Raw genomic sequence first — 20,243 nt, forward strand, 5'->3', positions numbered from 1 at the left:
TGAGGGCTGAAGCAGGGCCGGAGCTGCTCTTGCAGGACCTGGGGCTGCCCCTGGGGGGTGTTGGAACCCTGGGTCCATTCACCTTAATTACTCCATCCCAACCACAATACAGTAAGACACAAACCAATGGCATACGGCTGTGTGTGATAGAGTTGTGCTGGATGATGTAGCACAACCAGTGACATCCCATAAATCCTAACAGTATTAAGCAGCCATGTATAATTTTGTACCTAAATTCTTTTTAAAATTTGGCTGTATGTTTGAACTAGGTAACTGTTCATCTTACTGATAAGACATGGGGATGCTGGGTGAGGGTGCTGCTTGCCTTCTGCACTTCTTATCTGAGCACTCACAGGAACAATACTAGGCCACAGACACTGTTCCATACCTTGTTTGTTCTGGGTACGTATAATGACAGGACAATACAAAGGGAAAGTCAGTTAAAAAATGAGGGAACAGAGTAAGAAGAAGTGGCACAGTGGCACTAGAAGTGACACTGCAATGGGAAGAAATCTTTACAATAAGCAGTTTAAAAGGACATGAAAATAAAAAAAAATGTCCCCATCAGCAGAGTATAAATCACAAGTCAACCACTTTAACTCCAGGAACTGCTTAAATTGAAGTATATGTTTGAAAAGAGTTGTGAATCCTTGAAAGAAATTAGTTTACTGAGAGTACATACATTAAATAGTTGGCAAGAGACTGCTTAATGTGTTACACTTATAACCATAATTGCACATAATTCTGTAATTAATTTCATTGCGCGTGTGACACTATACATGCCAAACATAAGTGCTTTTGTGCAGATGCACACTGCTTATAACGTGGTCATTAATTCCCCCACTGTTGACAATCAGCTCATGGAAATAAACTGCCAAATCACAGTAGGACTCCAATGTGTCAGATGTGTTCCTTTCTTACTGCAGATCATATCCTGTGCTGAGTGCTGTGCTTCTGAGCAAGCAGAAAACAAAATTCTCATGAATTGAATGGTGTCACTTACTTCACAGCTAATTACACGTGGTTTTGTTCTGCTCTGGGTTAAGTGATCTGTTTGCAAAATTTATAATAGGAAGAAAAAAAGAAAGAAGAACATGGCTATTCCATAGAAGTCTGTAGTCCTGTGAACTGGATCCTGGCTCATCTAAGCCAGGGCTTGGTGACTTGTATTTACAAATGAGGGTGGTACCGCCTGTTGGTTTAGGACCCTTCACCAGTCTCTGGGTGTCTGTTGTTTCCTGCATTTGGCGGAGCCTTGCAGCCGGAGCTCCAGGCTGGTGCCTTCCAGTGCCAAGCAGTGCAACTACAATGGGGGGCAAGTGGGAAGCCAGTCATCAATGTAACACTGGAGCACTTCTGACATCCTCCTCTCCAGATCCTCCTCTCAGGCATGTTAAACTTGACTCTGTGCTTATCTCAGGTCACTGTGCTTAGCGAAGGCCTTTACCAAAACAGTGTTGGAAATGTCAGTGAAGCAGCTCCTCAAACTGTTTGTATCCTGTTCCCCTTCTGCAATCTGGTCAGCCTCCACATGTGAGGCTTTGCTGCTGCTGCTCAGAGAATCACCAATGTGGGTTCCTCTGTAGGCAAACCAGTCAAAGCCCCTTGCATTATGCATCTATCCAGTGCACCCTCAATAATTTTGCACATGACAGCAAGTTGTTAGGAAGTGCTGATCTGCCTTAGGGTAAACAGGCCCCACAGAGAGACCAGGACAGGCTGATCAATAGGCTGGGGCCAATGGGATGAGGTTCAACAAGAGCAAGTGCTGGGGTCACCACCCCTGAGTGAAAAATCTTACATGCTTGGAAGAGGCAGAACACAGCAAAGACCCATTCCATCTTTATTCTTGCAATCTGAGCTGTATTTTTCCTTATTGAAGAATCCACCTTTGCTGGATTAGGACTTTTCCTGAAGTCATTTTCTGAACTGCATAAAGGATGAGCCAATGTCTAAATCCATACTGCTAGCGCAGGAAAAGCAGCAGTGCTAAAGAAACACGGGAATATATTTCCACAGGTTGGAAATTCTGGGCAAAATCAGTGGATAGAAAACTAAAAAAGGTGAGACTAAAAAGGAAGGGAAATAAAAACATTCCATCCAAAAATGACATTTCACTGTCACCATTACTAGAGATATATTCTTGGGTGCTCTGCTTTATATATGAATCTTACTTTGATGTTAAAAGAATATCATAAAGGCAAGTATGAGACTCGGCTACCAACTAAGAGATTTCTTTGGCATTCGCCCACCAGGATCCGGCTCTGTCTGCATTCAGAGGCTGCAAGGCAGAGAACATGCAATGGTCCAGCCAGGGAAATCCCCCCGAGCACAGTGCCTCATGGACAGCCTCCCGTTCCACTCCTGCACGCTCCAGGCCCTGCAGGCACCCCCCAGAGTAAATGAATGAGCTCAGGAAGCCAGTGTGATGGTGGCAAGGCTGGGTGGTTGGTTACAAGTGCAGGCAGAAACTGGCAGCACTGCCCACTGACTCTGTCAGTGTCTCTTTGCTAAGTCCTTTGTTGTCAGTTTCTCTCATCCGCTTGTGGATGGACTCCTGTTCTGGGATTAAGAGGTATGAAGCCAAGCGGCATGTTGCATTTCATTCTTAAGGAGCATTTGTTGGGGTGAAAGCAGCAGAAGCAGAGATCCAGGCACCCTCTGTGCAGCCAGAACTGAGCTCCAAACCTGTAGGGCCATCCCCAACCTTGGGACTCTGGAAGCACTCAGCTGGCCACTGTCTTCTCCCCTCCCCATCCACATTAATGACTCCAGCAAGAAGCTGCTCCTCCCTGATCTCGCTAAACATCAAGTCATGACTCGGGGAACAAAAGAACCACAAGGAACACTTCAAAACTTCGAACAAAAGATGAAAGCTCCAACAATGTCAACCCAACCAGGTGTTGCTGTTTACCATGATGGCCTCATAATCCTCCAGATGAAAGGGGCCCTTTGCCACCCTTCAGGCAGTGAGACAGGGAGAGCAGCCGACATGATAAAAATGCTGTGATACATCCCTTTCATCAGCACTCCAAACAGTAAGTACGCAAAAATTATGGTTTGCATACAGCAATTTCTCTTTGCTTACACCATGCATTTCACTTAACTACAACCTATCCCACCGGGCAAACACATACAGAAATCCAGGAGCGCATTCACTGACTCCCATTTAAAGCTTGATTCAAACCAAAGAATGATCATTTAAAAGAGAGATTAAGGTTTCCAGCAAATGAAACTCACCATAGCAAATAAGGGGCCAAATACTGTCGTGAACACAACACAAAATCATGGGTGCTCTGATCTATTATTTTGGTGTTTCCTTGCTTGAAACCCTATAGGCAATCAGCACTGCATGGCAATGCTCCTATAACACAAAGCCTCTTCCTTTCATCTTTGCGGTGCCACCAGCGATGGAATTAGATGATCATTGTGGTACTGTTCAGCCCCAGCCATCCTAATCAGGTGGCAGGAGATGTGCAAGCCTCATCCACCTTTAGCACAAGGATTTACAAATCCTTCAGGAGCCCATGGACACAGAAGGGCAGAAAGTGCCATTTTTAACAGCAAACCTGTGCCAACCTCCCACTGATCACAGAGTTCTGTAGTACGTTGGGGTGCTAAGTTGTCTTTGCGAGGATTTATGAGTACATACAGTAGTTCTGAGTAGATGGAGTGTTCTAGAATAGCTGAGTTAGGCCTGTAGGTTAAGAGTTAGTGGGCTGCGGGTTTAGGTAGGTGTGTGTATAGGTTCTCTCGCGTGCATCGGGTTTTGCGTAGCGGGTGTACGTGTCTGCGCGGGATTTAGGATGGCATATAAGGTGTGTGACAGAGCAATATATTGAGAGAAGACATGATGGCATCCATGTTTGTGTCTCTCTCCCCGGGACAGTTGAAGTCCTGGGATAAGTCAGGTTAATTGGCGAATACGTCAGTAGTACCTCTCAGATTACTTTCAAGAAGCTGAATTTTTTACCTAATCCTCTCTCTAAAGTGGATTTTTCATCTCTCTTATTTACTGATAAACTTCCAGGGCTAAGCATCTACAGCACAAAACAGACCTGTGTAGTTCATCACCACGCTATATTTTTGGTCCAACATGATGAAAAAATGGAGCAGACATTTAGAAAGATGACAAGAAGATCCAGAGCAGAGCAGTTATAGTCATTGATGATTATATCAAAATATTGTTGAAGGAATATTAAAACCCCTGCTTCAGGGTATAAAATAATATATACATTTTTGTCAAACAGGTGGACAGAGTAATATATGTTTGTCCACTGTGCTGCATTTATATACCCTTCTGAAAGGTCTATCATTTTTATATATGTAAAGGTATATTATTTCTATATAATACTGCTATCGATGGACATGAGATCTGGTCCTAATGAACTATACAGGCCTTTATGCACCATTTGTATTCGTAAAGCATCTACCAGGATACGACCCCAAACAGGACACCCAGGGCAACACCAGCAGTATTTGGTTAAGAGCACATGAAAAGAAGCATATTGCAACAATAATCAGACAGCGATTTATGTCACTCATCATACAATCATGAAATGGCCGGGGTTGCAAAGGTCCACAGTGCTCATCCAGTCCCAACCCCCTGCTGTGTGCAGGGTCACCAACCAGCAGCCCAGGCTGCCCAGAGCCACATCCAGCCTGGCCTTGAATGCCTGCAGGGATGGGGCATCCACAGCCTCCTTGGGCAACCCGTTCCAGTGCGTCACCAGCCTCTGAGTGAAAAACTTCCTCCTAAGATCCAACCTAAACTTTCCCTGTCTGAATTTAAAGCCATTCCCCCTTGTCCTATCACTGCCCACCCTCACAATGTCATGGTTTTGTACATTTTTCTATTGGTATTCCACATCATAACATCATATAGAGCACAGAGAACAAGTACATGTCCCAGAGGGTCTCACAGTCAGAGAGGGAAACACATCACGGAAGTGATGCTGTCTCTCTCTCAAACTGCCTGGTAGCGAGTCTGGGTGTGCTTCCAAGCCGTGGCACCTTCAGTTTCAAAGTAGGCTTCTCGGTCTTCGGAAAACCTCTCTCTCTCTTTCCCTTTTATTTTACTTGGCTTATTAGCCTCAATTTCCATTAGATTGTAATTAGTAAAATAATAAGTTTTCCTCCTTAGATCGTTGCCACTTCTCTGTTTGTTTCCTTGAGTCCAGCTCCCATCTCCCTACCCCTTTCTTATTTTCCCTTCCTATACGCTGGGAGCCAGGGGGAACAGGAGCCTACTGCCCCTCCCCGTCACAGACATAGATTGATCTAGATAACACCGTGACACAGCAATTCCTCCTCTGTATACGCTCCCTTCAAGTACTGCAAGGCCACAACGAGATCTCCCCAGAGCCTTCTCTAAGCTAAACAAGCCCAGTTCCCTCAACCATTTCTCACAGGAGAGCTGCTCCAGCACCCTGACCATCTTAGTGGCCTCTATATTCTTTCAATATACGTACACACGACGGCGAGATTGAGACACAACAGGATATATAGTTTATAAGAGTTTATTAAAAGTTGTTGTTGTTTAGGGAAATGGGGAAGGGAAGTCGGGTGATAGAAAAGAGATAGGAAATAAAAGCAAGGAGTCTTTGTAGAAAGCAAGAGAGAATTAGTCACCACTGGGTTTCCAGCATGACTCGTAGTTCAGATGTTGATCTTCAGTAGAGATGGTCGTCAGAGGGAGCAGGGAAGCATCTGTTTGCATCTTGCCTTCACAAGATACAATGGTTCCATCCCCAGATCTCCCATACCAAGATGGAGTCATTTGGTCACAGGCCGGATCTTCCACTGGTAAGCTCTCTCCAACGTGACACTGACTGCCACAAGGAAACAGCCACCTCTGGCCTCCTAAATAGGTCTCAGAGTCTTATTGCTCACAGGATGTGAGCTTGCAGCCAAAACAAGAGAAGGGTTCGGACAAAGGTCTCTCTCAGCGTCCGAACAGCAGCAGTCTGATGTAGCGATCTCTCAGCTCCCTGAACTCACGCAGCGCTATGGAGTGGGCGTCCGGGTCCTCCTCCAGGTGCTGGAAGAGGTTGAGCGGCTTGGCGGATCGGAAGGACTGCGGCAGGACAATCGTGCTGTGCACCGACTTGCTGCCAAGGAAGAAGTGGTTCAGGCATTTCTCATCCAGGCAGAAGTGCAGGTACCGCAGGAGATTCTCCATCCGATTCAGGAAATACTTCCTGCGCCACTTCTTCAAAGGGATGATGACCAAACTGTGGAGGACAAGAGTCTTGATGACATAGGTGGAAAAGCCCATGCCCACTAAGATGCTGGCAAGCAACGTCAGGCAGTGCAGGTGGGAGCTGTCCTGTCCGGTACTCCTGGCCGTGTGCTGGAAGAACTTCTTTTCTGCCACAGCACAGCTCTGTGGCCATGTTGTGCTGGGCGTAAAGCCGGCGTCTGTGTTCTGGCTGGTCAGGTAGATGTCCGAGTATTCTTGCTGCACCCCGAACAGCAGCTCGACGAGGACTTTTTCCCCGCTGTAGGCTTCTGTCAGCTGGAGCTTGCAGGAGCGTCTGGAAGGCAGCACCTTCAGGCTGTAGGCGTGCGCGTGGTGGGTGGTCTTCCAGATTGCTGCCACCTGTACGGTGAACCAGGTGACAGTTCTCTCCACATCCAGGTAGGAGTCAGTGCAGAGAGTCTGTAGCAGGCTGGGGTCCTGATTTTGGCTCAGCTCTTCCTTGTGGTGGTGGAGGAAGCACAGCACATTCCCCAGCTGCTTCTCCCTTTGGCACATGCACTGAAGCTCCACGCGGACGCGGGAGTTCCTTGCCAGCCCGTGCCCTTCATCTCCCAGCTCCAGGAGGAAGGTGTGCCCGGGGGGAGGCTCTATGGGCACGAGCAGGCAGTACACATTGTCCCACTCCTGGGGACTCCAGCCTTCAAAGGCACTGCCCACCCCAATGGCAGGCTGCAGCACCGGGAAGAAGCTGTTGGACCAGATGAATCTGAAGGTCTGCACGAGCTCGTTCATCAGCTCCTCCACTATAGGGCACCTGGTGGCCCTTCCTTCCACCTTTTCCAGGGCACGCCTTGTGAGAAATTTTGTCAGTGCTGAATCTTTGAAGTCTTCTTCCTCGTCATCCTCCTCTTCTTCCTGTTCCTCCTTTTCCACCAATTCCACCTGCTCCTGCTGTTCTACCTGCTCCTGCTGTCCGCCCTGTTCCACCTGCTCCTCCTGCACCTGCTGTTCCTCCTGTTCCACCTGTTCCTCCTGCACCCGTTCCTGTTCCTCCTGCACCTGCTGTTCCTCCTGTTCCACCTGTTCCTCTTCCTCCTGCACCTGCTGTTCCACCTGTTCCTCCTGATGTTCCTCCTGTTCCTCCTTTTCCACCTCTTCCTCTTCCTCTTCCTTCACTCCCGATGCCTCCTCCTTGCCACTGGAGCTGTCATTTTCACTGCTGCTTTCATCACGCTTTTTCATTTTTAGGGACTGCACCATGTTCCAAAAGAGCAACAGAATCAGTCCCATACTGAAACAGATCTTCCAGTGCTGCAGCAGAGCAAAGAGCAGAGATGACATGTCCACCCAGCTCTGCTGCTCATTCCTCTGCTCAATCTCGTGCTGCGGAGGTATCATGTGCTTTTGCAGATCAACCTCGCGCCGCTGCACGTTCTCGAGCATGAGCACATCAGTATTGACACTGACACTTAGCGCCCGCACCAACAATGCGAGAACAAACACCAAAGCCATGATCTGCAAGAGATGGGAGAGAGGGGCTCAGTGGGGCTGGGAGGGAGCGGGGCCAGGAGCCGCATGGCCCTGTGCTCAGGTAGGAGCAGTGGGTACGAGGGAGCTGGGTGGCAGCAGGGACCGAGGCCAGCGCTGGCAGGGACAGTTCCAAGCACTGCCCGTGGTGCTCCCACAGGGGCCGCTGTTTGCACCACATCCCTCGTCCAGCCCGACCTTCCCCTGCTGCTGCACTCACCATTGGCCCAGGTCAAAAATGCAGCAGCGCTGCCTGCCTGTGGCCCTAAACCCATCCCCTGCATTGTGATGCAATGCATTCCTGCTGATGTCACAAATGGGCTGCCCGACTCCACCCTTCTCAGCTGCCCAGGGTGGGCACATGGCCACTGAGCCACGGCACTGCCTCAATTTGGAGGCATATCTCTGGACAGAGCTCCTGGGGACGCTCTTTACTAAGCAGGTGGGAGCTGCCCGGGCCTTTCTTTAAAATAAAATGGGGTGGTATTTCCCATGGATGCTGTGCTCCTCATGTGCCACCCCACAGGTTATGTTCCAAACACACTGTCCCTGGAAAATCATTTGGACAGAAATGGAAAATCAAAACTACTGCTCCTGAGGAAACATAAGAATTTGCAGCATATGCAGAAACTCATTTTAGTGCTGAAATGCCACAGAGGGAACAAAGCTGAAGATCAGTGCCGGTCATGTCAAAGTCTCAGCACCTGACATCACACAGCCCTTTGCTGATTGCTCCCTCAGCCACCGGTGGTCTGAACGTCCTCTGAGCAAAAGGCCAGATGGCTCGATCCAAGCAGCTCAAAGGGGCTCTAACAATGATGATTAGGATGCCCACATGTGCAGCAGCCTCTTCAGCTGCATGGGCTCTGGCTCCTTTGGGTGAGCTTATGCTGTAGAGAAAACAGCAGGAGCAACTGCTGTCTACCCCATGTGTTGCCTTGTGTAAGGTAACCTAAAGAACTACGTCCATCATTGAGAATGTGCATCTGACGGCCCCATGACCAAGTTACACGCTGATCACACCAATATGGTGAGCTGTAAAATGGCGTTTAATGAACCGTGTGAGACCCTTATATAGGGCTCCAATTTCAGCCTCATACATATGCATTACCGAGCACGGGGAGGCCTATCGCGTTACATCCCGTGAGTTCGTGCCGCCTAATACATCATTTCCCCCTCTCCATGCTCGATAAAGTATGCCCCGTTACATCCCGAACGCTAATCCTTAATCCTAATATAAAAATGTTAGTCTCTATAATTTAAACTTAATAAGTTATCTAAAAAGTGAGGTAGACAAGCTACAGAGGTAGGTAGTGCAATATCTAATAACATCAGTAGTTTTCTAATGATTATATCCAAGGCATCTTGGGTTTATACAGTTCCTTCTTCTTCTCAAAGTTTATCATATACCCGTTGGTACTCCATTTTTTCATTAAACATTCTTTCTATCATACGCTGTAAACAACCCTGGACACACTGAAACAAACAAGGTAAGCAAATCATTAAAGCTAAAAAGAATAAAATACCTATGATTAATACTTTGAGAAACTGCTTAAGCCATGGGCCCAGATTACCAAACAGTCCCTCTAACCAGCTTCCGAATGCATCATCTATTGCGATCTTCTTCGTGTGTTCTTGCATCCATTCCAACTTCCTATGTATCGAATCGCTGTGGTCGCTCAGATTGAAACAACACATCCCTTCAAAGTCCTTGCACCCGTGCCCTTGAGCAAGCAGCAGAAAGTCAATTGCAGCTCTATTTTGAAGAACAGCGTGTCTGATGTTGTTAACGTCCATCAGGAGTTCCGACAGGACTGCTGTGGTGACATTAGCTTGCTTCACGGACCAGCATGCCAATCTCTCAATTTCTCTTAGGGCCTGGGCTGAAGCTACTCCCGGAGCCAAGACGGATGCAAAGATTCTAGCTGTGGGACCCCACAGCGGAACCTCATCACTACAATCCTGGTCCAATGTTTTTATTGACCTTTTCTGGCGTCGAGCTCGATCGATCTTTTTCATAACACTTATCATTGCAGTGTGATTGGGAGCCAACAATGTCAGCTTTCCCAAATAACACGGCCCCCCAACTGGATTCTTTGGTATCCCTTGCCAAGCTCTATCCCCACATATCAAAAATATGTCCTTAGGAAGGGCCTTGGCTGTACCATTGCAGTTTATTCCTTCCCCAGCTAAAGGTTCCTTTCGAGAACAACAACCAGAACATGCCAGATCGTCAGGGCCCCAGTAGCATGAGAGATTATAGGTGGACCCGTTAGGATGACGTACCACATACTTCTGATTGTAAGAGAGCCACCTCCCACCCTGCTTTATGCATTGGTCTGCAAATCCATTCTTGGAGCCATCCCCGGAGCAGGGATGGGAGAATCCCTCCACCCTTTCAGCTGAGAAACCACAATATGCCCCTGACAAGCTATATATGTCAAATTGAATGGGGTTAAGTAAAGTAAAGGGTTCCGACCCAGTTGTTCCCGAGAATGGTGCCCCATTCCCGAGTAGGCCTTCCCATACCCTGCGATTGGACAGTTGACCCGGTGTCCTAAAACCCGAAAAATACAAACATCTAACCGGGCGTTCCCACTTTTGAGAGTTCTTATTCCATGTTACGTTACCAACCGATTGGGATCCAAGAAGCTGCAACTCTGGTGGATCCCAGGGCAAGGAGGTGTTCAAGGATCTAATAAAACATGCAGACATTCTGGCCCAGTCAGTGAATTTAGACTCAAATGCTTTCATAAAGAAAACTTTGTCCACTGCATCTCTCTTGCAGTTGTTCTTATGCACATATCCGTTGAACTCCCTTGGGTCCCACCTGGGTACACCTATAAGGCATGTTCTAAACGGTGATGTGGCTGACTGCAGGCTAAGGCAGAAATCTTTCTGCCCAGTTCGATTAGACCATGTAACCCAAATATTTTCTGGTTGTGATGTTAAGTGAGTACCCTCTCCCCTGGTAATGAATGCAATTACACAAAGACACACAGCAAGTGATACAACAGATGTCCTTCTCGTTGCTACTAGCAGCAGTTCTTTATCTGTTCTTTTTCCTTTTTCTGAAGAGTCACTTCGCGGTTGCGGCTGGCGGGTTCCCATCAACCATGCCTGAAAAGAAAGTACTCAGCTTTCTATTAGTTTTTTGTTTCTCCTAGATCACCCCTATGGGTGATCGTCGTATCAGGCTTTATCTTTCTTGACGGGACCCATAAAATTCTCCCCGATTCTCTGTCTTTTACAGCAGCATAACCTCTGCCCCAAACTAAAACAGACCACCCTGATTCCCAGGTACCATCATCCCTTTTTATCTTTACCGGTGGCCCCTCATCAATGATTGTTGGTCTCCAGTGTCTCTGTATTGGGGTGTGCTTACTCTCTCCTCGCTCAAAATGGTTGACTGCATAAAGTGCTCGTGCCAATACTTCAGCCTGCTGAGCTAGTGGGATCCTGCCTTTGTGACCATCCCCCTCCCCAAGGACACGTATCTTGTCCTTCAAGAGACGGTTGGCCCTCTCCACAATTGCTTGTCCCTGGGAATTCCCAGGGATGCCTGTAGAGTGAGATATTCCCCACCGTTCAAGCCAATCTTGTGTAGACCGCGAGATGAAACACGAGCCATTATCAGTCTTGATGTGTTGTGGCAAACCGAGGGCCGCAATGGCAGTGGCCCAGTGTTGCTGAGCTGCAGGAGAGTTAGCACGCGCATGCTGGGTGGCTATGATGATTGTCGATGATGTGTCAATTGTGACCGCCAACCATTGCTTTGCTTTGGTGCCATGCGTTGTTCGAAAGTGAAGTCAGTCTGCCAAATATCTAGAGGAGAGAGCCCCCGAGGGTTAACTCCCGCCCCCAACACAGGTGCTGAATTACAATGCGGACACGTTTGAACCACGTCTCGGGCTGCAGATAAAGGAATGGAGCATGTTCGTGACAAAGCTCGTGCTCCAATGTGCAGAGTGGAGTGTAAGTCACGTGCTTTCTGAAGGGTGAACACCTGTCCACCAGCAACCCGGTCAGCCATCGCATTCCCAGTTGTAAAGAACCCCGGTACCTCCGAATGACTGCGGACATGAAGAATAGCCACAGGTGCAGATCGGAAGGCCAGAGCCTCCTCCAACAGAAAAGCAATCTCAGTGCTAGGCACACCCTCATTGCCCATGCGAAGCAACAACTTTGCCACAAAGGCTGAATCGGTGACCACATTACATGGAATTTCTGGCCACAAGCGTAAGGCTATTGCTACAGCCCTGGCTTCAAGCACCTGAACACTGACCGTTTTATCTGTTATCAGCTTGTGCTCCCATTTTTTAGATGAATTCTGCCAAACCACTGCTCCCTGGCCTGTGGCAGAAGAAGCGTCTGTAAATACAGTTGGTCCCTTCATCGGTTTGTCAAATACCCTGAGTTTTAATGAAATCTGAAGGGGTTTTGCAAGATCATAGATTGGCAGTGAGTCTGAGTAGAAGATTTTACCACCGAAACCTTGCAAAGCAAGTAGAATGGCATCAGGTAAAGGGTTAACATTTCTAAAGGCACTTGGTATGTATATAACATCTGGCTCTTTTCCCAATGCCCTCACAGCAGCGAGCCTGATTTTTTGAAGCAAAGAGGATAGCTGCTCAAGCCAGGAGGTGAATGCTCTCGCTGGCTGTACAGAGAACAGCCACCAGAGCGGACGTGGCCGGGAACCCAGAGTATGTCCGAGAATCCCCACCGCCCCATCTTGGCACTTGGTAACTGCCCCCTCCAGGGGTTGATCAGGGCTCCATCGAGCAAGAGCATTGGAGGAGCAAGCCTGCAAGATTTCCTGCCAGGCCGAGTCCATCTCTTGTGTCCACGCTCTCTCCTCTCTGGGGTCCGATCCTTTCAGCTGGTCATAAAATGGTTTCATAATACGCGGAGGTATGCCAAGGGCATTGCGCACCCACTGGATAGCCCCCACCAGCTTCTGGACATCCCACAAAGTCCTAATGTGGGGTTTAATATCCAAGCCTTGGGGTGCTACCATTGTGGGTCCAAAACGGTAACCCAAAAATTCAATCCCTGGCCCCTTTTGAATCTTTTCTTGGGAAATAGTAAAACCCGCCGTGGTGAGAGCTTCAACCACCCGCCTTTCCAAGTCGTGTAATTGAACCTCACTAGGAGCCGCAAGCAACAGGTCATCCATATAGTGAGCAACTCGACAAGCAGGTAGCATTGCTCGGACTGGCTCAATTAGCTTGCCCACAACAAGTTGGCAAATTGTGGGGGAGCATGCCATACCCTGAGGGAGTACCTTCCAATGGTACCTCTCAGCAGGCCCTTGGTTATTAACGGTGGGTACAGTAAAGGCAAAGGCCTCTCGATCCTGGACTGCCAAAGGAATGGAAAAGAAACAATCTTTAAGATCGATAACCACCAAAGGCCAACCCTCAGGTACAGCTGATAGTAGAGGGCTGCCCTGCTGCACCGGACCAAAGAGGATGAGCTGAGCGTTAACCATGCGGAGGTCATGTAACAGCCGAAATGAGCCTGATGATTTTCGAATGACAAAAACAGGAGTGTTCCAAGAACTAAGAGAGGGTTCCAAATGACCTAAAAGGAGTTCTCGTGAAACCAACTCCTTGAGCGCTGTTAATTTTTTATAAGGAAGAGGCCACTGATCTACCCAAACAGGACGAGCATCCTGCTTCCAGCGCAAAGGAATGGCGTGTTTTATTGCCAATTGGTAGACAGTGGCCCTTACCATAAATTTGTCATGCGAACCCCTAAGGCGTCAAGGAAGTCTCGGCCCAAAATTGTGCCTGGAACAGACCCAATCATAGGTTCGATCAGTACAGGTTTGTCTATGGAGTCATCCCTATTGACAAGGGCGATTTCCACCTGTTCCGCTGACTCGCCAGCTGACACTGTACCTCCAACCCCAGAGATGGAATTCGTCAAGGCAAGAACTGGCCAAGCTGGTGGCCAGTCCCTTTCTGCTATTACCGTAACATCCGCTCCGGAATCAAGCAGGGCGGTGATAAGGATGGAGCGAGGAATCTTTTTGTAAGGCAATTGTCCCATATATGTCAAGATTATCTTGACTATGGGGCGCTTGCTGAGGTCCATAGTTAGCGCCACTGTGGGCGAGAGGTCTGGCCTCTCCCCCTGAACGAATTCGATGGGATGGTAGGCCCAACTGCTTGATTGTGGGAGGGACCCAGGGCCTGAGGTGCCCTCCCAAAATCGTTTCCCTGCGGCATGATAACATATTTCCGGCACTGTCGGGCCTCATGACCCAGCTTGCCACAGGCCTGGCACTTTTCTCTACTCCTATGCCCCTCTTCTTTAGCTGTACACTGCGTCTTGTAATGGCCAGTCTGGCCACACTTAAAGCAAGGGCCATTTTTTCGATCATTTTGTATGGCCATAACAGAAAGCCATGCGCTTGCTAGCCCTTCACTGGACAACGGCGTTGTTTGTTGTTTGTCCAGTACATACTTAATAATTTCACCAGGAGTCTCAAGATCTTCAGGAGCCGCTCGAATGATATCCTTAATCTCTTTATGAGCCTTTTGCTTCAGGCAATCCTTTATAACAGAAGTCAGCGCTTCCTTAGGCAGTTCCGATCCTTCTACTGCCCGTATCAATCGATTGGCAAACTCAGAGAATGACTCTGAGGGACCCTGCATAATCTCTGACCACGGGGCTACAGGCTCTGCTTTTCTTATAAAGCGTATAAAAGCAGAGGTAGCCGCCCCCGTGGTGGCAAGCAGCTCTCCTGGGCGGAGGTCCCTAAGCTGCCTCTCTGCAGATCCAGCCAAATCCGCAGATGAACCTGAAAGCCTCATTAAATCAGTTTTTGGATCTCCCTCCTTCCCATTTGCTGGATGCTGTGGATCGCGCGCAGCCTGTGCTAAAACAGCTTTGAGTTGTATTATCCACTCCTCCTTCCACACAGTAAACTGTACTGGTTCGAGGGCTACTCTCATAAGGCTTTCAATATCATATGGGAGTAGGGGACCTGGGGCTACGAGAGCCTCAAAGGCACTCATTGTCATCGGGGATCTCAATCCCTTTTTGTCAATCGCCTCTATAAACCGAGCAACTGCTTTTGCTTCCAAAGGTACCCAAACTGGTCCCTCCTGTTTGACTACAATTGGGAACACCGCCCAGTCCCGCTCCTTGAGCCCCACCTCTCGCATCGTATCGCAAATGTCAGTCCAATCAGTGGGCTTACCCGATATCTCTCGCTCCTCCCACTTCTCCCCCCTCCTCCGGGGAACCACGACCGACTGGGTGGGGACAGGCAATTCCTTCCGTTCCTCCCCTTTCTCCTCCCCCTTCGCGGGAGACGAAACCGACGGGGTGAAGGCAGGCAGTACCTTTTGTTCCTCCCCTTTCTCCTCCCCCTCCTCGGGAGGCGAAACCAAAGGGGTAGGGGCAGGCAGTACCTTTCGTTCCTCCCCTTTCGGGGAATGAGGTCCCTCCTCCGGGGGCGGGTCTAGGGGTGGCTTAACGCCTCCACGGCGCGCCTCCCCCCATGACTCTCCCTCCCTCGGACAGGACCCACCCCCCTCAGGTGAACGAAAGCTCTGCAAACAGGGGTATAGGCGGGGATAATATGGCGGCGCCTCCCCAGATGAGGCAACTTCCGCCATCCCTTCCGGAGTTGTTTCGGGCGCCGCCATGGCCATTGTGAAAACGGCCGGCGTGGTCGGCGCCATCTTGGGTACGGAGTCGCCGCAAGGGAGCGGTTCCTCCGCACCCTCCGGGACCCCAGACGTCCCGGAACCCACCCCAAAAACCCCATTCGCGACTGCCTGGATCTTTTTCTCCTCCTTAGCCGCTTTAAGCGCACCCAGGACCAAAACCCAGGTTTTTAACTCCTCCGCCTTATAATCGTTTGTTGCTCTTAGGAGCAGGGCAGCGGTGAAAGATTCCCACCGCTCCGAATCGAGCAAATTACAAGGGGAGGGTGAAAGCTCCGCTTCCTGCAAAAAAGTAATAACAGCAACAATCTCCTTCTTAGAAGGAGCATTCCTACCGCAGTGGGTTTTACAAACCCGTAATAGTACCTTTGTGACGGAATCCATGTTTTTTCTGGTGCTCGACACCGTACGTCCTCGCACCCTTTGTATATATACCCGGGCCCAAAGTCCCACGGTCTTCCACGGTCTCACCGCAGGATAATCAGTAGCTGCAGTCAATATATCGCCCCTCCGGCGCTTCCACGGGATCTAACCGTAGGATTCGCGTCCGTCTCGCGGTTAGCCGTCGCACACTCACTCTCAGGACGGCCTCACACGGGGCACCAATTGTTGCCTTGTGTAAGGTAACCTAAAGAACTAGGTCCATCATTGAGAATGTGCATCTGACGGCCCCATGACCAAGTTACATGCTGATCACACCAATATGGTGAGCTGTAAAATGGCGTTTAATGAACCGTGTGAGACCCTTATATAGGGCTCCAATTTCAGCCTCATACATATACATTACCGAGCACGGGGAGGCCTATCGCGTTACATCCCGTGAGTTCGTGCCGCCTAATACATCACCCATGTTGCAAAATCACATGTGCACGAGGCAGGAATATTTCTCAAAGGCCAACAGAGAAAGGCTTGGCTGGGAGCCTGTGGGTGTTGAACCAAGGCAGCCCTGCAGGCACAGAGTGGTCTGGTAGGTAAGGAGACAGCCCTGTAAGACAGGAGCGTGATGGCAGCTGTCAGACCAGCTGTGCTTCACCTGCATACCTTGCTGCCTGCAGCACAAGGCTCCCAGCCATGGCTGTATTGACTTCTGGGAGGTAAGGCCAGAGTCACCTCCTGAAGCCAGGGGAGATCCCAGATCAACAGGGTTGGAAGTCATTTGAACCTCACGAGATCCCCTAGACCAAATCCCCTGCTACAGCAGGTTCCCTAGAGTAGGTTTCTCCACAGAAGATAATCGCTCTTCTTCTCTGTTTCCGGTAACAAGGATATCAATAAATATTATTAACCAACAGAAGCTGTGTAACCCAGTGAAACAGGACCTATTCTTTCCTGAATCCGAATTCAGCATTCAGATTTCTGTACTTCACCAGTCTCTGGGTGTCTGTTGTTTCCTGCATTTGGCGGAGCCTTGCAGCCGGAGCTCCAGGCTGGTGCCTTCCAGTGCCAAGCAGTGCAACTACAATGGGGGGCAAGTGGGAAGCCAGTCATCATGGTAACACTGGAGCACTTCTGACATCCTCCTCTCCAGATCCTCCTCTCAGGCATGTTAAACTTGACTCTGTGCTTATCTCAGGTCACTGTGCTTAGCGAAGGCCTTTACCAAAACAGTGTTGGAAATGTCAGTGAAGCAGCTCCTCAAACTGTTTGTATCCTGTTCCCCTTCTGCAATCTGGTCAGCCTCCACATGTGAGGCTTTGCTGCTGCTGCTCAGAGAATCACCAATGTGGGTTCCTCTGTAGGCAAACCAGTCAAAGCCCCTTGCATTATGCATCTATCCAGTGCACCCTCAATAATTTTGCACATGACAATAAACTTCCAATCTCTACTTTTTGCATTTCAGGTAAACAACTAAACTGAATACTCATTAACAACCAAGAAATAAATCCGGACAAGCACTTGAACTGCACACTCACAGGTGAGCACTCACCACAGTGTGAATGCAGACTGTGTGCACAACTGAGACAAATGTAGTTTGCAGCCCTGGAAGGAGGATGCTCTCCACTGGTTCCCATCATTTATTGCTCAATTTCCCTCAAGTGAGACAACGGAGAGAAAATCAGCTCTGTATGCAGAAACCAGGAGCTGTCTATTAATGTGCTTGATTTTCACTAACCTGAAAATCATGCTTATCTTGTTCAAGTTTTTATGCAGGTCTTACTTCATATTTTTGAAAGAAATCTTTCTATGAAGTCACAAAAAACCTGTGATTTTTTGTCAGAAGTACTTTTCTAAACAAAACAGTGATGACGTATTTCCAGTTCTTCTCCAGTCAGTTCACACATGGCCTAGTGCATCCCCTCCAGTGGTGCACTCCCCATGTGAGACAGAAATGCGATGAGAAATGTCATTAAGTGTCATTGTGTTGTTATAAACTGTGAGGTCTGGAGGCTGCCACGTGGAAGCACCTCTGATTGGGAGTGAGACACTGAAGGAAGCTCTCATTTTGAAGGGCTTTTATCCAGTTACAGTGGGCTCATAGTTTCTCTGATGATGAAAATATAATTGAGGAAGGTGCTCCTGTCAGCAAGACTGATGCTAAAGTGCTCCCAAGCTTGGAAAGTGTTTTATTGTTTTTCTGTTGTTATTGTAGCTTTAAAAGACAAGAACGGGAGAGATGGCCAGCAATTCTTTTTGTTGAGTTTGAACTTGTTCTTGGTTGTGGCTGAGGCTCCTTCTTAACAGTTCGGGTTTAGTTCTAACAACGAAACTTTTAAATAATAGACATTTTTCAAACCATTCACAGCGCAGGCTGAGTTCAACTCCCTGGGAAGCCGTCTGTGCAAAATCATGTGTGAAGGAATACTAAAAGTAAGTTTGCTTTTCCAGGCAGAATGTACTGCATAAAGCAGTCTTTAAAGCAGCCCATGCCTATGAGATCACACAAGTCATCTCAGCCTCATGCAGAAAGCACACAGTGAGGGCACGGGGCAGTCTGACCTCTACGCCTTTGGAAATTGAAAGGATTCACTGAACTTCTCCTCCAGAGAAAAGAGAGCTGTTGTTCCTTTTAAAGACCTATTTTATTTCTGAACCACAACACATCAGACCACGACCCAGCATCTGCCTTAAGATATCAAAAATAGTTTTCTTTTCAATGCTGTGTGAAATTTCAGGTTTTCCTTTTCTCATTCTAAGTGTGTAAATGCAGCACTGGCTGCTGACTGCCCGTGCTATGCTAACTTGTTTCAGAGATAATAGAGGTTTCTTCCATGAACACTGAATCTTATTTGCTGACTATTTCCAGTGGAGCACTCAGGAATATTTCTTTTAGTTTTCTTAAAAAGATAATCAAGAATATACAGATGTGCTCACAGTCTAAGTTGAGTTTGTCTCTATACTGACATCTTAATGCCCTTTTTTCCTGAAATCATGTTTCTTTTGACACCTGTCTGAGAACTGATCAGGGATGAGGGGAAGTCAGAGTTGCACCATGGTGATGCCACAGTTTTCCCTCACATTAACGCTGCACGGGAGAGTTGGTGGAGACAACTGCGGGGTGCTGAGCTGGGAGGAGGAGGAGGGGGAAACGGCACCTGCTGAGCCTTCTGTGCGCCGGCTGTGCTGTGCTGGGGCTGCATGGACTGCAGGCACTGGCTGCTGCCTGCCTGCACGGGCTGCTGGGGGAGCATGGAGCTGAGCTCAGGCAGTGCCCCATCAGAGCAGCCAGCCCATCCCTGTGGGATCGGATGAACCTTTACTGCTTTGCAGTCTCTATGGGCTGAAAACAATCCTGATATAAATAATTTATATGAGAATGTTGTGGAGACAGATTTTCAGTTGTTTTCATTCATTCTCAAAACATGAAATGGTAAATGAGATAGATTTGCTCATCTACACAACACTGCTCTCCTTCACTCTCAAGCCCAGACCAGAGAGGCAGGATGACCTTCTAAGAATCACTGTGGCCCCCCAGGACCAGCAGAGGGAATCCCTCCCAGTGCTGCCTTCTTTTATCACAACCAGAGCAATGTAATCACCGAGGTCTGCTCCTCAATCTGCATGTGGTGCTCATCTCAGTCAAAGAATGTCTGTGGAAGGTTGGCTTTGATTTTTTGTGTGGATTGCATCAATGACAGGTTGGACTCCAGACTCAGTGGGATCATTTTTCATTGCGCTCCTTCCTCTGCAAATCTTCCAAAAATGTTGGTTTCTGCTGAGCTAGAGGAAGGAAGGAGTTCAGGCCTCCTTTACTTTGAACTAATTCTGAATTATTCTTCCATGAAAGTGGGTGATGAAATAAAACCTTCAGTATATGCAAAAACAAAACAAACAAAGCAACAAATGCTTCACAGTCTTTGCATCCTCTAGTTGTATATAGCTGCATCTTGAGAAAGATGAAAGGAACCCAGTGCCTGAATACCACAGTAAACACAGCAAACATTCCCTTCAGTTTGAAAATAAATTCCAAACTCATGGGAGCGGAGCATTTTTCTCAGCACGTTCCTAATTTATCGAGAGCACTAAAATCAATAAAACTATTTCTCTTCAACTTGGAAGCAGACCCAGAGCTCATGAGCATTTGTCTAATTTTAAATAAAAAAGCAAGATCACTTTTCACGTGCTTAGTTTACCCAGAAAATACTGTGTTAGCTCGATTCAATACATCTTTAGGACACTGAAGCAGTCTTCATGTGTCTGTTTTCTAGTGGAGAAGAATGGAAATTCTTTGATCAAGAAAAAAGACCAAAGTTGCAAAAACTGACCAATAAAACCATTCCAACGTAAATCACATCATTGGATGCACTGGTAACATACATGTAAAAATCTGGGAAAGCACCATGTGAGGATCACTTTTAGGTAACATTTGTGTAATTCATAGGATGAGTTTT

General features: G+C 48.1%; 1 long non-coding RNA gene across 1 annotated transcript; it reads left to right on the forward strand.

The window, feature by feature from the left end:
* The first annotated feature begins 8,105 nt into the window (after nt 1-8,105).
* On the forward strand, nt 8,106-18,509 carry LOC146755837 (uncharacterized). Its single transcript, XR_014937896.1, has 3 exons — nt 8,106-8,171; nt 17,255-17,329; nt 18,241-18,509. It is a non-coding gene; the product is annotated as an uncharacterized LOC146755837 (long non-coding RNA).
* Nucleotides 18,510-20,243: the final 1,734 nt, after the last annotated feature.

Source organism: Coturnix japonica, chromosome 30 (assembly GCF_054131305.1).
Source record: "Coturnix japonica strain WE chromosome 30, WE-NBRP24, whole genome shotgun sequence".
Classification (NCBI taxonomy): Eukaryota; Metazoa; Chordata; class Aves; order Galliformes; family Phasianidae; genus Coturnix; species Coturnix japonica.